The sequence below is a fragment of the Passer domesticus genome, chromosome 1 (genome assembly GCF_036417665.1).
Source record: "Passer domesticus isolate bPasDom1 chromosome 1, bPasDom1.hap1, whole genome shotgun sequence".
Lineage (NCBI taxonomy): Eukaryota > Metazoa > Chordata > Aves > Passeriformes > Passeridae > Passer > Passer domesticus.
In genome coordinates this window covers 135,891,062-135,906,952 of record NC_087474.1, presented here as the reverse complement: position 1 = coordinate 135,906,952, position 15,891 = coordinate 135,891,062, and positions in this window count along the sequence as shown.

The following is a 15,891-nucleotide window of genomic DNA, read 5'->3' as shown; positions in this document are numbered from 1 at the left end:
CCAGGATAACATTTTGAAAGGACAATAATGGTCTCAGAAACACACTTCAGCAATCATAAAATAGGTTTATAGTGCCTTTTAAGAGTTTTGATTTGTCATCAAAATTATAAGACTCTAGATAGCTTTTAATTCTTGTTAGCTCTCCCACAATATTATTATTTTGTTGTCTGCAGGAGTATGGCAGGTCACACTACAGAAACTAAATAAAACCTTTATTGTATCAGTCATGAAAATATATTTTTGGCCTTCAGGTTTTCACAACCTTAATTTTCCCAAAATCATTCTCTTTCTGCTGACGAACCAACAATCCCCTTTCATTTGAGCTGAAAAGTGGTTTCATATGGAAGGACACTTCCATCACAAGTAAAGATGATTCATTGATGTTCGTGTCCACAAGCTATTGATTGTTTCTCAGAGTACTTTCTAAGACCAAAATCATTGTTTCATCTCCTATCCTAGCATTTTTTCTTGAATCTTTCAAACGGAGTAATACCATGGACAGTACATTTTTTCTACTTTTCTATCAAATATATATATATATTTTTTCCAAATAAGTTCTTTAGAGGACTTTTATTTTAAACAAATAAAAGCTGTTGAAAAACAACTCTTACTTTATAGCTTTTCTTTCAATGATCCTTATTTTCTTTTTCACTGAGTAATAGGTAATGTAAATGTGTAAATGCTGTAACTAAGTCCCAGGACAAACTGAACTCCCCATCACAGCAGTTCAAGCTGTATTATAGATCACCTTGAGATGTTGCAGTTTGCAAAAGTACGATGTGAACTCAAATTGTTGATATTCTTAAGGCCATGTTTTATGTACTATGCTGAAGATTATCTAATTCACGGGTTATTTTTTACCAGTTTCTCACTTTTTTCTCCCCTTGTTTTTCTTCAAAGAGCTTCTGCTATCCCAATTCAAATGTATTTACATTTTTACCAACTGAACTTTTCAGATCTAGTGGTTAAGTGAGGTTATGTTCTTCAATAGTTCTTCAAAAGTTCTTCAAAAGTTCTTCAAAGTTCTTCAAGATAAATTCTTGTCCTTAGTTAAAGTCAGGGGAGTAATTCAGGTGTGTATGAGATAATTTAATTTTGTTTTATCAGGTCTTTTTTCCAGTTTATCTTTGCTAACCAATTTTTGAGAAAGGAGCTGTCTGGGTCTAATAAATATTCATTGGATAAATGTAGCCCCTTCATTTTTAGGCCAGTCACATTTTGACTTGTTTTGGAGACTCTCAAGTCTCTATCATTACTTACTGGACATTCCAAGACATCCATGGCTCTGAAGCCACTGCCTGTGAATGCCACACCTCAGCAGCAGCCAGAGGAACATGCAAGGTCCCAGACTGCTCCTGTTTATTCCTAAGGACAGACCTATACAACACTTGTGATCTTTTAAGCTTCCATCTCACTGGATTGTCTGCTCCTGCAGATGTTGCTTCAGACCTTCCTCATCAGCACAAATATACGGTTTTGTTGACCCTTTGGCAATTGACCAGGCCTCTTTCCTTTAAGCACTGTCTTATGAAGAATTCTTTGTGCACTAATGACAGGATTAGGTTCTTTTTTTTTTTGCATTTTCAGATCCATATATGGAAGATTAAAATAATTTTCTTTTGCCACCATTACAATGATCTTATAGTATTCAGGGATGTTCATTCATGAAAATGTATGTATTAATTAATAATGTATTATCAATAGAAAATGTATTAGCAAGCATGATGTCCCTATTTGATAGTAAAAGAATGGTTTGGATTTTGATAGCACCATGCTGACAGTGGGAAGAAAAAAAACAGTCAAAGCAACTAATCACTACTTGGACATGTTTGACTCCTTTTATTCGTCTTAGACATTTTCCCAGTGCACTGAAATTTCAAGTGTCAAATGTATACAAATACCTTTTCTTCCTACCAGCACTTGTGTCAGCTCAGAAAGGTTTAGAACAGTGTCCCTTGCCACAAGGCATATAAGTATTCCCAAATAATCTGCTCTCACTAGCTGTTCTTTCACTGTGTTGTTGTTCTATTTATTCCACTATTATTGCACCTCATTTTTCATCTGTCTAATAATCCTGTGGGACAGACCCTGCTTACACTCCTATTACATCCTGCCTGCAAATTAAAGATGCAAAAAGCAATTTCCATGGATGTGGAGAGCTTGGTATAATAAATGGCAATTCACAAGTGAATTTGCCTGTTCACTTCAATTCACTTAATTAAACTAAAAGGAAAGAAAAAGTATAGAAAAGCAAACTACAGGATGCAGCAGGGGGTGAAGATATGAAGCAAAGCAAAATAAAGTAAAAATCTGCTCAGAAGCATCAGTGTAGTTCCTGAAAACACAGACTATACTTGAGAGATATATATACATATATATAGTGTCTGCTCTGTCAGAAGCAGCAAATTAAGTTCCATGCAGCTGTAGGAATCCCCTACTGATGTTAATAACACCTATAATTATAACAGTTCCACAGAAAGCTTCTTCAGATTAAATACAAAATTTGAAACTACGTATTAGCCCTACAGGTGTATGATGAGTCATCTCTCTACATAAACACTTGATTTTACAATTATGTATGTTAAGGATACAAACACATTTGAATATGCTTGGCTTAAAAAGCTTTCAAACTTCATGACCTGGCTTAGACCATGAAATGAATCTGACCATAGACATGAGACAGATAAGAGTGATGTAAGGTTCAAAATTCTAAGTAACTTCAGTAGATGTGATAGTTGCTTTTCCCAAGCTCCAGACAAGGGACACCACTGCATGGAATCTGTAAGTCAAGGGACATTTTTTCCTAATTCTTATGGGAACAGAAAACTCATATTGTATGTCTTGTTTTGAGGGTAAAAGTGCAGCAGAGTGCTTTTCAGAGGAAAACATATGAAAATATATGAAGTATATCATCTTATGTCTTCTTTTCCTTAGGCTTTGCTTAGGAAGTAGCAGGACTACTTTGCTTGGATAAGATCCTGTGCACCTTTGTAAGGAATTTGTGAAATATCTCTGAGTTTAAAATCTGCCCCATAATTGGCGAAAGATTTTAATTGTGATACAGTTGTAAATTCTAGATTGAGTTATTGTTTCAAATTATACTTCATGACCTCCTCTAAAAAGATTATGGATGAATAAAACCATTTACAAATTATTACATTAGGCAAATTAAGGAACTGAAATGGTATTTTTTTGTTCTGACATGCATTTCTATCAGGTAAGAAAGGAAAACTTGTACATATTCTGCATTCTGGATTGCCCAGGAATCTTAAATGTGTCATTTGGGAGGTTGTTCACTGACTACCTGAAGTTCTACTGAAGAAAATCTTCTTTTTGTGCCTGTCTATGTCATATATTTTTTAAGGTTGGGTGCATGCAGTGTCATTAAAATAATGTTTCCCTAAGGGAAGCTCACAATTCTCATGGCATTCATTTATTTAAAGTGTATTCTTTTAATGGCCACCTCAATGTAAAGCAAGTGTCCTTGGTTCCCAAAAGCTGTCAAATTGAATGGCATAGCTTCAGCACTGGAAAGAGGAACCAGACTACTTTTGGTGGAACTGTACTGAAAATAGAATATATGTGTGAATAGTTTTGATGTTCATGCTACTTCCCGGTGTTCAAATGTTAAAGATTTGCTGGAAATGAAAATCTTGACTCTACAACATTTTCTACTCTCCACAAATGCAGCATTCATTTCCTGAATTATTCCTCTGGCTGGCAGGCAGGATACAGTTCTTGACAGCAGGCATCTGAAAATACCATGACAGCTCACTGATTTATAATAGTAGAGTGAGTCACAGAGGCTTCTGGGCATCTCTTAGACCCTGACAGTGAAAGGGAGAGGTTCATGACTTCCCCTCTGAAAATTTTCTCCACCCCTTATTGTGTGAGAAAATGAGGACTTGGCTCAGGAACTGAATCAGATTGATTTAATTAAAATGGATGTAATTAAAGCATAGAGCTCTTTTACAGAAACTTCCAGGTTTCCAAATCAGCATGGGCTCCCTATGGGCCTGTTTGAGGGAACATCTTAGACAGCAGAGTGAATGGTTCATAAAGATCACCAGGACCAGCACAAGCTCTGAAAAAGATGATATTGGCAGCAAGAGGCTGAGGGATGCCAACATTCTGATGACAATGAAAAGGAGCAAATAGATAGCCATCTATCTGGTGTGGCAGCAATGTAAATAAAGATATTTTTTCCACAGTGTACAAATATGATACAGCTTTCTGAGAGGAGAAGATCTAAAAAAGAATAGACATAGCCAAATAGCTGTCCTTATCTGTATGATTTCTCATTCCCCTTCACTTGATGCAGGCTGTTTCACAGAGAGAAAGGCCTTTTAGGACTAGGAGAATTACTTTTGCTGCCCCATGGTCGCCCTAAATTTATTAGCATTTCTGAATAAAATCTTAGTGCAGATAAATTTGTCTAGTTATTATTACTTGGATAAAGCTGAGATGCTTTGTGACACCTATAGACTTTTCTATACTCATCTCTCTGGAAAAGTGGCATGTATTCTATATTCAGCACTTTTCATAGAAAAAAACCCTCTTGTAGTGGGTCCATTATGGAATTAAAAAATGCCTTTAAACATTCACTGTATAATTAGTTGAGATCTGGGCAAAGATCTTGCCAGATACAGTTTGAAAGCTGAAAATCACTCCTGGATGCAGTCGTAACTTAGAGAACTAAAGAAATTTTACCTCATAATGAAAAATTATTCTCAAATTTAGACCAGTCTCCTTTCCCACAAGTTCCCTGAGTACCGCACTGAGATGGTCAGGTTCCCCTAGATGTCTCTGGCAAACCCCCAGCTGTATTGCATTTACAGCCCTTTAGCTAGAGTTAATCTCAGTTTATCCACTCCACTTTAAGCATGGCTGTAAACTACTCCAAACTAGTGATGTTCCTTCTTTCTGAGTCTCAAAGGCAGCTCAGCCCAACACAAGGTATTTGTTGAAAATAAAGGAGGTAAATAGCAGCCTGGTGGTACCAGAGTTACATAGGCTCAGAATAACTGAGTGAAATGAAGCCACATGAGGTGTATCTACAAACACACAGAACTACCAGTTGATTAGAGTGTTCAATTCACATAATTCACATGTTTTCTTTTATCTCCATTTAGTTCTGCTCGGCCTCTGGTTTTCTAAAACATTGATTAAAATATAGTTCTGTACGGACAAATAAGAATACCATCCAAATCAGGCACAGAAGTATAGGCCAATGAAGTAATTTTTTATCTGATTTTGCAGTTAATCTAATTTTTTTTAGTGCAGCTCTGTTAGTGATATGGTATTATGTGTCTTGGCATAATCCTCTAATCGAAATGCAGTTTGGAGCCTCTTATGTTTTCTTTTTCCAAATTGTTGTGTATTTTTACAGCAGCATTTTTAAAAGATGGATATTAAATGCATCATAGATAAATATTCCCATTTTACACATGGGAGAGGTAAATTAAGGGCTCAAACATTAATTCAAATTCTATAGTATTACAGTGAAATTTAATCTGTTTCTGAGATATTGTAACACAAACATAAACCAGCAAATTACTACTTTTCTCTCACATGCTAGGAGAAAAGTAGTGTCAGCATGAAAACCTTGACAGAAAAATGTATGGCTATCAAAAATTTGAGCATTATAATAAATATACCTTAGGATCTATTATGCCTCTACAGCAATTCCGGTAATGTCATTACAAGAGTTTGAGCTATGAGTACTAAAACACAGTATTATTGGGGAGGAAGTGGAGACACTGCTGACAAACTGTCTCCATTTTAAGCCTCTGCTTTCAGGTTGCACATTTCTGAGCTGATATTTAACTCATTGGTCTCTATGGATTTTACACAAACTGTTCAGACTGTCTGGAATATGTTGTGGACTAATATAATGGAGAAAAAAAAAAGAAAAAAAATTATTTTTCAAAGATGAAGGATTTTAGTTCTGCAATGAAATGTCTAGGGGCAGAAATCTGGTGGATGGATACAACTGCTGGACCAGAGGCTGTGGTTTCCTATTCTGTGAGCAAGGGGTTTTTCTCTCACATATGAAGCTCTGTGTATAGCAGAGGGATGCCTACTCTCAGGGAACAGCATGGAATTTTTTCCCCAGGCCCTTCAAGTGCCTCCTAGGTCTTCTGAATGATCAGCAAAATACTTCCCCCCCACCTTCCACGCCCCCCATGTGTTCTCAGTAGCCAAACTGTCCTGCTTTGTACAAAGTGGGAATGGTGAAGGAGCAGATATAATGTACCAGCGGAGCATTATGGCTTGTCCTGAAAAAGGTTAGAAGCTCAGCAATGACCAGAATAGTAGGACTGCTGGTCTCAGCTGGGAGGGTTTTGATCATGTAGAGAGTCTGGGAGGAAAGGAACAGAGGAGGGAGGACCTGCAGCAGTGCTTTCTCATGTATTTAAGCTTGTTGTAGTGCAGAGACGACCAGTTGTGGGGTCAAGGTCCAAGCTGAAAAAATAAAGTGAGTGTGGGATGTACTGGACCTTGTGAGAAATTGAGTACATTATACAACTAGACAACGTAATCATCCATGTTTGTGAGATGTGCTGTATGTGAAAAGACAGGCAAAGAAATTGTTATCTGGATCCTGACTTGGTGGCTCTGGAGAGAGACAGAAGCTAATGTCATAACCTTAAGGTACTTGCTAAATGCCCACTATTTAAATGTTGTGTTTTAAGAGGCCACATGGCTACCAGTACACAATTACATCTGTAAATTTGGAACCCAGTTAAGACAATGCCTGGTTTCTTTTAGAAACACTGCCAGCTGGGAGTTGTTCTGAGTCCTGCCTGTTGCTGGATGCCCTTGGAATTAGATACTAAAATATTAGGCTATGATTTCCTTGCTAGATATCTGGAATCCTGCAGATTGTATCTCTAGTTTTATGAAATAGCCATTTTCACTCACCTAGGTTCAAACTGGGGACAGCAAAGCTTTACAACAGCAGCAGCAAATGTAATGTACCTTGATCTCAAGTTCCAAGCACTACCACACTGCTAATAGCTACAACACCAGTGGAAAATAATTGTCAGAAGAGAAGCCAGTGCACAATGGTATCCATTTAAAATGAACCATTTCTTTGTAGTCTTTAAAAGAACTAGGTTAGGGTATAGATAATTTCTCAATGAACAGTTTGAGAGCTGCAATGTATAAAATCATAACAGATTTTTTTTTTTTTTTTTATAGAAAAGAAAAATTCTGTCCAGATGTGAAACCTTTTACAAACTGCCTTTTTGGTTCATATACTCTGTTGCCTGATTCAGCTGCTAAATCCATCATGGTTAATGCAACAACAAGAAAAAGGGTGGCTTTTAAAAACAAACAAAAAAAGTTTGGCAGAGTCTGGATTTAATTCTTTGTATTAGTTTGTGTACATCCCAGTTGTTGCTTTCTTTGCCCATGCTATAAATTTTAATCAGTGATTTATCTGTAAAGTAGAGTGCAAATTCCTATCAGGTTGTGCAGGAGAGTGGCAAAGGGACTCTTGTTTGTCTGTTTTAGCAGAAAGATCCCTGTAGATCCTTCCTCAGTAAGTCCAGCTACATGTTCCAGTGATTTTATTGGTCACTTTATAGAGTGAACTGCAAGAAAAGCCTATCCAGCAAGCCCATTAATATTCCAAACACACTAATAAGTATGTAAAAAAGACCTACAGTCAGTCGATTTCCATCAGCAAAGCTTCAAAGGTTAAGCTCCCATTTTCCTAACCACTGAATAAAGGAGACAGAGACAGGCAGTGGGGTTCTGCTCAGCAACTTCATTTATTTTTGTTTAATGCTTCATTGTATCAAAGTTACTAAGGAGGAGTTAAAAAAGACTGCCAAAGTATCAAGTTACAAGACACTTAAAGAAGTGATAGGTGAAGCCAGTTTGTGTGAAATGAAAGGACATGCCTCTATGGAACCCATTCCCAGTCTGCTCTCCATCCAGTGGGACTCAGGTGCCTTTATCAAGACCTCCAAAGGAGCTGCCAATGCAGTTGGATACCTAATCACTTTTGAAAGTCTGACCACCTAGACTTATTTTGTTTTTAATAAGTTTATAATAGAGTAACTATGCAATAACTCTAATTAGAGGAGACCATTGGATATCTAAACAGAGAACAGGGGGAAGCTGGCTTCTAAAGGAGAATGTTTAGTTCCCATTATTCCTTTAATTTTTTTTTTTTTTCAGACAGGAACTATTGTCTCTTCTAGCTGTTCAGTGAAGGCTGGGAAAAGTCTGACTTTAAAGCTTAAGCTAAAAAATAAAATTCTCAAAATTTATAGCAAAGCTATGACATTAATTTACATATCTACAAAAGTCCTTGAAATAACCTCTTACACATACATGGAAATTCTGTCATCTGTTTCTTTTAACTGTGAGGTTTAACTCTGAGAAATACAAATACACAAGATTAGAAACACAACTCCACAATAAATAATAAATGACATTGTCGATAAAAATCAATATCATGAACAAGACATGGTCCCTGGCAGAGTGATAAGTTGGAGATACACAGTTCCTTCACTGCTGTTTACATGCAGAGCTTGGAGAGGCAAACAGCTTGCTTCCTAATGGACTGTTACCTCGCAGGACATTAGTGTGGAATTAATGAAAGCAATTAATTTCCCATACTTCTGTAATAACAAAGAAAGGAAAGGAAGAGCTGTCCTCCTCCCACAGCTGATAGCTCTGTTCCTGTGCCTAGATCACAGTCTTGGAGGGCTGGATGATTTGAGTTCTGTTTCCACATCTTCTGCAATATTCTTCGTGACCTTGGAAAAATCATTTGCTCTCTCCGTGTCTTAAATTCCCTTTTCACAAAAGGGAATTAATTATGCTTCATTGTTTCCAGAGAAGTGTCATTAGACCCAATTAGTTAATGTCTGTAAAGTGCTTTGAGAGCAATCTTTTGACAGATGATATTCTAAGTGCAAAGTGCCACAGTAAAAATTTGTAGCAGTCTGGCTTAGTGTTATTTGTTTAACACAAACAATGATCTTGGCAGTCTAGAAATGCTAATCTGATGTATTGCACAAAGATAAGATAAAATTACATTTATTTTGACTCTGATTCAGCTAAATACCAAATTACATGCCTTAATGTAAACACTACTTACTGAAATTTCTCTATGCACTTATCTATTTAATTCCCTTGAACTGAAGTCTTACTCATCATTAGTTTCTCTCATCCCAAATAATTTCCTAGAGGCTTCTGAAAAGTAATGTTTTTAATTGGTGGAGTCATCAGGAAAAGTGATGAGGAAGAAATGATCAAAAGACACCAATGTTTAAAACCTCAGAGTGTGTGTTCAAAAGATAAGATCAGAATTAGGCAAAGGAAAGATCACTTTGGCAGCATTTGGAAAAAAACAAAACAAAAACAAGCCAACAAAACCACCAGAGAAGATTTATTAGAAGGCTAGAGCCGCCAAGGCAGACACAATTAAAATCTTGCTAGTTACTGGTTATTAAGACCTACACAAGTGATTGAAGACTTTAAAATTTGATGGAAAGAACTGATAAGACTTGGATATGGTGGTAGAGAAGGAGGAAAATGTCAGATACCACTGATCTTTTAGATCTTAATGGCAAAGAGGATGATGCTTATAAAAAGAAAAAAAATGTTAAAGGACAACAGACAACAAAGAAACTTGCAACTTGCAGTGATTTGTCGACACAGACTTTCACAAGTATTTTTTTTTTCAGGAAAACATGAACACTTTTGCAAGTTTGCCAAAACCCTCTGTGAAAACAAGAAAGTTGTACATACTGTCACAACCTGGAAAGAGATAGAAATACATTTTTAGACAGCTTAATAAACAGAATAGTTGAAGTGATTTGGTTCAACAGCATGTTGTAGACTGAAACTAAGCAAGAAAATGACCCTACAGGTTTTTGGAGGTCTATACTGCACTTCCCACTCAGCCTGTGCTGGGCAGGAAGGTTAGTGCATCTATGCAGAATGTTTTATGGGATCATGGACTAGAATAGCATTTATTATCTTCTGTATATGCTATTTAAAAAGTATTTTTTGGTAATAGCTGATTTAATTAAAATGGCATAAGTCAAATTCAGCAAAAAGAAAGTTAATTTTACCTACTATGATCTGTAATAGGTATTATCCTATTTATTGTTAAATTTTTATTTAGAACCTATACATTTATTTAAATAAATAGATTTTGGAGAAACCCAGCATTTGGCTTTAATATATACCTTAAGGTTTTAAGCAATAGCATGTTGATGTTTTCAGAAGAAATTTTTTCTGCATTTCTTACAAGGCAAGGAAGTGCAAGGCTGAGATCTCAAATAACAGCTTAGGTGCTAAAGGGCAGCTTTGGAAGTTGGTGCTCTGCAATTTCTTCTGTGGCTCAAGGGGAAGAACTTGAGAAGTAAAGTGGATCATGCAAGCTCATGCTCTGAACAGATGTGCTCTCTCCCTATAGACTGACTGATCCAAAGGATTAATGGTGGAATTAATGATCTAACTCACGCCAAACTTTGTGGCTATTTTGTTTCTCTTTTATGCAAAGAGTCAGCCTACGCAATTTGATAATTCAATGAGTGTACTTGTAAAGTATATCTTATAATATCTGTTGAACTTTTTTTGGAAATTATGGCCAAAGCAGAAACAAAAGAAGCACTTTTGTTTCTGCTTTGGCCATAAATCCAAGTTCAGACACAAAACTCCCAATGTTTTAACTAAAAAGAGTTAGCAATTAATGTAGAATCCAGATTTTTGAAATGATGCACATTAAAAAGAAAAACAACAAAGAAAATCCCCAGTAGCATCCACTTCCACTAAGAAGGAAAACCTCATACTTTTAAACTGACGGGATTTTTTCACTGACTCCAGGGGAAGTCTGGAAAGCTGTTACAGCAATCACTGACTTCTAGTGGAATAAAAAGAGCACATTGGAAAAAATCCATATTTTATGGATTTTATTAGCTATGTTCACAAAATAAAGATCTATTTGTGAGTGTCAATTCTTGCACGGTTTAAATGTTCCAAACAAAGAAGAGTAATGGGAAAAAAAACTCAAAAAAACAAGAAAAAAACCAGCTTGTTTGAAACATCATGAAGTTCATTCAGATACATATAACTTTGCACTTTTCATCTGGTGTATTCATTGAACATCCCACACACGCAGGCTATTTGGCCTCAGTCAGTGGCCATAGTTGGCCAAAATGTTAATGACACTTCATTTTCAGAAAATTAAGAATTGAATGGCCTCTGTCTGTTTTGTAAAGAGAAATAAAGTGATGCCAGGTCTGATGAGCATGGCCTGCTCATTCCACACAGTTGTGGAATCATCACAGATTCTCTCCGAGTACTGTAATCCACATACAGTTGTCTGAAAGCTGTTGGCAGATCAGCTTTGTCCACTGAACCCTCAGTTTTAGGTTTATACCTTCTTTAAGGCCATAAAATGCTCTTTTAATTTCTGAGTTGGCCTTTGAATAGTTACAGAATGGAAGTGTCATTCATAACTAGGAGCTAAGGGACCTAAGGAAATGCCAGCTTGGAAAAGCACCTTGAAATTCTGATTTTTCCCACATAATTATACATAACTTGCTTATTAATATGCATCTCTTCCATTGTGGAGAGAATGTCTGGTCTCATTTATAGGCCTGGGGACTCACATCCTTTCTTCAAAATGAGGTGTTTGGTACTTGTTACCCCTTTGTGGTCTGATGGCTGGGGAAGTACTCACAGTCATCAGGGTCTTTAGCATATTTTAGGCTTTCTCAAAGAGAACTGAAAGTCCTAGGTGTCATGGAATATAATACAAAATAACCACAACCTCTGGTGCATGGTAGTGATCCAGGTCCCGGTAAAATTTAAGACAGCTGCTGGTGAATTTTTATTGACTTCTCCCTACCAGAGTCACAGAGCAATGATACTTCAGTATTACATGTCTTGAATGGGGACAATATATTAAGCTATTCACCACTAACTCTGACATCCTGTTTTGAATCTTTCTGGATTCCCGAGCAAGAAATACTGCTTACTTAACTTCCCATTACACTTTTGGATAGTTTCCTATAAAGAGAGTGAATAATTTACCATTTTTGCTGCAACTTGCCCTGCTAAAGCTTTGCACTGGTAATTTAATTCTATATTCATTTAGTTTGAATTACACAGAGAACATCTGCAACGATTCCTAACAATAACTACATTTCAAGACAATTACACAGTAATAACTAGAGCTGCAGGATGATGTCAAAGCCAGAAGAGAAAAAAGAGGTGCACGCAGACTTTGTGCACAAAATTAAATTTTGTGCTTAATTGGGAAAATGCAAGTTTATCAGAGAAAAGTCTTTGTGACACCACATGCATGTATTTAATATATGTGTTTCTGTATTTGCTGCAACATTTTCTGTTGGCATCACACATTAACTTTCATTACTGATTCTTTGAATCACTGATGAAATGAATGTCCAAATTTCCTCTCCTTCTTAGCCAATTCCTGTTAAGAAGATGAAAACAATGAAATAAGAAAAACCTTGTGAGGTTTAGCTTGTCAATCTTATGGACTTAAGAACTGTGGGAGGCAGGAACTCCATACCCTATATTCTATATCCTAATCTACAGAGATGGTTTTTTGTTTCTTTATCAAATAATTTTTATGCTGCTATATAGTCATCCAGAACATGACAGACATAAATATTCAAATTTTACTTTTCCCTTTGAGAGGAGAAAATCCAATGCCTTATATTGTATTTCTGGGAAGACCTAACTTTTTTTGCAAACATTAAAAAAAAAAAAATTCTAGTCAGGATACTGTCAATATAAACCAGAAAAGTTTGGATTTTTCTGCACTACGGATCTTTTCACCTTTTCACATGACTTAACAGATATATTGCTGATCCTTTCAAAACTGTCATCTCCTCTAAGGAGCAAATACACTGTGGTAAATGATTGATATCCTAGCATGAAGATAACTCATTCAACCCTCAGTCCTTGCCCCATCTGAATCTGTCACTCAAAATCAGTGCCCCTGGCTCTCTTCACCTTCCATTGGCAAATGCCCATCTCCATCACTCAGTGTGTATATGCTTATGTGCAATCCCTTCTGCTGTGTGTCAGGAAGCAGAAATATGTTTTTCTGCAATTTTCATCCATGTCATATCTTTTAAGTGGCAAAAAGAGAAAGCACTGGAAAAAATACAGAGTAAGCACTGCTTTCAGTGCCATAGTCAAGACTTCTTGAGGGTACAGTACTGTGAGTGAAAAGTCATTTGGAACTGAAATACAGGGGTTAACATTGGTTTACAGCTGAGATAAAAGCCAATCCCATCACTCATGCTGTTACTCCTAAGGGCAGAGTGGCATCTGGAGAGCAAGATTTTCACCTACTGAGGGCCATAAGGCAGCTTAGAAGGTTTCAGCAAACTCTGAACATTTGAGCTCTGAACATCTCTCTAAAACTTGAGAGGAAAAGGCACACTTAACCACGATTTTGGAACTTCAGTTTTCTGGGAACCCCTAAACCAATTGCTTAGCCCCTCAGCCTTTTCCTTCTTCTCTTCTTACAGCAGCATGGATGTGACTACATTTTTTGTGCTTAAGTCTTACCTTCTTACCTGGAAACAGTTGTTTCTTTTGTTACTTCTTTTGTTAATTTTTTTTTTCTTTTCTGTGAAAACCCCTCAAGTTTTAACATGAAAATATCTACTTGCAGAAGATGATACTGAAACAAAGTAAATTATAATTTTTACTCATCTGAATGAAGACTAAGAAACCAGTGTCAATAGTAAGGTTTCACTGCACTAACACACAAAATGTGTCAATATCAGCTTCCAGGAAGATACAGCAAAATTCAGAGAAACACTTTTTTTCAATGTTATAAAACAAAGAAAGCTGTATTTTTCAGTTGGATAATTGTTTAGATGAGCAAAAATATACAGGAGGAAGCACCAAAAAGCTTCTGAATTAGCAGCAGTAATACCTACTGCAGTATTAGCGTGAAGTTCACCTATAAAAAATGGAGATCTGACACCATGGTTTCTTCTATCAGTTTCATTCACTGGAGTAACAGTGTGTGTACTATTGTAATCCATATTTTCAGATTGCTCATTAACATCACAGTGACCACATGTTAGTCCTTAGCAGGAATATCATGCAGCAAATATCTGCCCACAGCTTTGATAAATTTCCTAGGAAAATGACAGAAAAGAAAGTTGTGTTTCAGAGTATATTTTAATATTGATATGATGGTCTGGAGTGGCTCTAAAAAAGGGAATAGAGTTACTTGTGCTTGTGAGATACAGGGAAATATGTAAAAACAGAACTTAGGTCTTCAAGTAGTTTTTAAAAATTATAAATAGGAGGAAACAACAATTGGTTATTAAAAATAAAATTAGTCATATTTAATAATTAATTTTTGACGTTTCTCTGACTAATCCAATCCTTTGTATCCCTTCTGGGAACATTCAGCTGCATAAGTTATCTTTTCTCAGAATATTCTCATCTGGAAAAGCAATGTGAAAGCACCTGTCATGTTTGAAAGGACAAATTTATTGGATTTTCCATAAATCCACTATTGTCTTTTTTTTATAAAATGGAAGGAATGGAGTTTTCCAGCATGCACAGAATTTTTAAGGAAAAGTGTTTTCTTTTGTGCTTTAGGTCTCTGCAGTACTTCTTTGCTTCCCTCCCAGAAATTATTCCAGTGAAATGACTTTAGAGGAGCGGAATATGTTACTCTTTGGAGAAGGAAACTTCCCTTTGCAGGAAGAGTTCAGAAGAGGCTGGTGGTCTGACAACTTGGGAGAATCTATTTCTCTTTATGGCATATTTTTTTTGGAGGGGTGAATGACTTGCGCCTTGAAATGGTTATTTTCAAGCACATCTATTCCTATAGTAGATGAAATTTTATTTGCTCTGTATGTTACACTGCTTCCAAATGGAATACTATCTAATTTGAATGTTTTCTTATGGATTCCTTTACATCTTACATCCCTGAGGCATTTTCTTACTTGGTACCTTATTTGGTAACTATTTTGCATGTATGAACTTCTTGCCTACATCTTACTCATATTTTCTAAAATATTTTGTCTTTTCCAGAGTTGCTGTTCAGATTTTCACCTTACTTTACTGCCTCCTTCTGTTGACATTAGGTCTATAAGGTTCTTAAGTGGCTACTGCATATTGACCATGCAGGCAGTGCTGCCCTTCAGAAGTCTGATGAATTTCCTAACTCCATTCAGTGAAATATGACTCAAATGGCCCATTCCAAGCTGCAAATACCTCACCCATCAGGACTTCAAATGGTCTGTTTGGAAAGGGAGGAAGAGAGGGTGTAGAACTGTCACTCAAACTTCTCCTCTACTTTCCTTTGAAGGGCAATGTTAATTAAAAAGTGGAAAAACAACCAATTATAAAAATATTCAGACTCTAATCTACTTACTTTTTTCCTACCCACTCTCTTGGCATATAAAAGTGACTTTCCTAAACACAAATTTTCCAAAGTCTCAGATCTGTGAATGACACAGTCCTCTCTTTGCAAGTTCACAGGTATTTGCCTGCACTTCACATAATTTCTGAGAATATTAGTCCCTTGATTATGGCAGTGTCTCAGGGAAACAATTCACTGTGTTTCTGTGCCCTTGCAGTTTCATCCTGTCATTTCTAAAAAATATTGTCTTGCACCTGAAATGTTCTGTTCCTGTTCAATAACTGCATGATATTTCCTGTTTAACTATGGGCAGTAATGGAATACATAATTTAAATAACATTGCTTGGTCACTAAACTCTCTGGCCATCTTTATAACATTGCTTTAATTGCATGAGCACAATGCATGACTATTATTTGGGAATACTACAGGTGTTAAACCAGTGAGATAAGGATGAATGAGTGAATGCCTTTTCTTTGCTAAACTGAAGTGA